Below are 2,703 nucleotides of genomic sequence, written 5' to 3'. Positions count from 1 at the left end.
TCTCTCTCTCTCTCTCTCTCTCTCTCTCTCTCTCTCTCCAAATAAAAAGAAAACCCTCTAGGCCGGTGAGGAAACACAACTCCATCGACGCTTCGAAGCGTGAAGTCACTATATTATATTCGTTCTATTCGAATATCGAATGCCAGTGGCTTTCTCTATTAATAATAGTATTATCATAGTCTATCTGCAACATTTGCAATTTAAACAGTATTATCATAGTCTATCTGCAACATTTGCAATTTAAACAGTATTATCATAGTCTATCTGCAACATTTGCAATTCAAACAGTATTCACAGCGCTATCGTCACTGACTTCTCACTCTACCTCGTTATCAGTCAAGTACAAAGTATTTCTGAATTTTTACCTGAGTGATTTTAGATACTCTAATAATAATATGCTCTAGTTTCACAATGGGTTGAAAAACGAAAATCCATCAGTCCGTAAAATGTAAAAAGCATTCGATATTCGAATAGCTCTGCCACTCTTCGAACAGCAGCCAGCTTTGATCGAATAACGGAAAGGATGAATATAGTTTAAAAATATATAAAAAATCGTGAATGTTGAAAAGTAAAAGCGAATGGACACCGCCACTCTCCCAAAAAGCCCGTGCTGTTCATCATTATTCTAAATCCAGCGCATTAGCAGACGACGCCTCTTTTAAAGCTCGCGTTGCCTTTCAACCTCGGGGCTCAAAATAAAACAATCCGCCATAACTTTCGAATGAAATTCCGGCTTTACCACCGGTGTTATTGCGCGCCCCGCTGTGCCAAGATGAGGCTTGATCCGCGCTTCTAAGTAGTCCCTGAGACGAAGCGAAAAGTGCGCAAAGTTGAGAGCTAAACTATTATACGTTTGTCTGTGTAAAGACACAAGTTAACCCTATCCGTACGTCGTATCTATACGACGGGGGAAACTCTGTGCCATCACTTTCCAAAGAGGAAATTTACTCGTTAATCCGATCCGTACGCTTTGCATAGCAGTCTGTCAAAATGATTTTTAAAATTTTTTAAATTATTTTTTACTTTTAAAAAAAAATTGGGGTGGGGCGGGAGAAATACTGAGAGTTTCGAATTGCGAAGAGATCTTCGTACTAGAAGTATTCTAAAATGTGAAGAATACAAGCTCAGGGGTACAAAATGACCCTACGGTGTACAGATAGGGTTACGGTAGTTTTAGCACAAACGTTCAGTGGCGTATGACATGACCACACACATGGTACATAGTAAGTAGTGGCCATCCATTTAATTGTTTCGAGATCTTTTTTTTTTATTTTGCTTTGAGTTTTGCAGCTTTTTTATGGCAGCGTATAATACTTTCAAGAAGCGAGTTTGCCTTGGTCAGAAATCTAGCTGTTGTTGGATGGTCTAGAGCTTTTACCCAAAATATTAACTCTTTGAAGACGCAAACTCTTGTTATTCGAACATTTGAAGAAGCTTAATTTCGTTATCCATTTAGATTTTAAACAATATATTATTTTCTTTTTTTCTGAGCCCTAAAAAGTAAAAAAAAAAAAAAAAAAAAGAATTCAGGATGCATATTATGAAATGTGAAATCTCGTGTGTTCTGGTTAGTGTATGTAGGTTCAACATGAGCCGCAACATTGACTTTGATCTGTTTCTGGTAGGACAAATGTGTCTGATACGTCCCTAAAGAGTTAAAACCGCGACATGAGTCGGAACCAATGGGTTATATTTTAGACAAGATGGGAATCATCATCATCATTGCCTTTCTCACACTGCACCAGGGTATAGGCCACGAACAAACACTTTCTCACCGTGCACCAGGATATAGGCCACGAACAAACACTTTCTCACCGTGCACCAGGGTATAGGCCACGAACAAACACTTTCTCACCGTGCACCAGGGTATAGGCCACGAACAAACACTTTCTCACCCTGCACCAGGGTATAGGCCACGGACAAACACTTTCCATCTTTCCCTATCCTAGGCTAGTAGCTTGATGTCACTCCATGTCTTCCCACTTTTCTGTTCATCCATTTCCGCGACTCTTCTCCAGGTTCCAAGTGGTCTTCCCCTTGATCTTTTACCCTGTGGGTTAAGATAGGAATGGGTACGTTAAGACCGCCAGTGGGAGCTGTGCGGGGGCTCTGGTGTGGTTTTTCTCTTTCTTTCATGTCACACACATGTCGTCTATATATTTCCTCCTTCTATTTTGTGTACGTTACTCTCTTGTAACATATCTAATCTTTGGCCCCTGTATGACCTAATTGTGTTGCAAGTGCCGAACGCAAATCTCTTACTAAAACTAACAAAATGTCCGCCTCTGACCATCAATAATTTATCTGTGTAAAAGTTGTAGGCTGCTCAATGGGATTTGATCCGTGGGCTTTGGAGAAGAGACCCAACTATGTAGCCAGTAATACCACAAAGGGTGGCCATCATCCATGCATTTTGATCCCAACGTTTAGAGCAGGCAGGTATTTCCCGCCAGCCCTGTGGGGATGCTGGTTCTATTTTTGGTCTTGTCGCCACCATCTCCATCGATGTTATGGGCTATCAGGCACCCTCCACTTAGTTTATGCTTCCAGCGGGGGATAAATGATATTACGGTGACTGCGTGCCTGTAGGATTAGGTCGATGCAGCAGGCGTGAGAACTGGACGTGTTGTTTTATTGTGTCTCCTGTAGATAGATAGATAGATAGATAGATAGATAGATAGATATATAGATAAATAGATAGAT

The sequence above is a fragment of the Aplysia californica genome, unplaced genomic scaffold (assembly GCF_000002075.1).
Source record: "Aplysia californica isolate F4 #8 unplaced genomic scaffold, AplCal3.0 scaffold01295, whole genome shotgun sequence".
NCBI lineage: Eukaryota > Metazoa > Mollusca > Gastropoda > Aplysiida > Aplysiidae > Aplysia > Aplysia californica.
Note: the sequence above shows the minus strand (reverse complement) of the source record.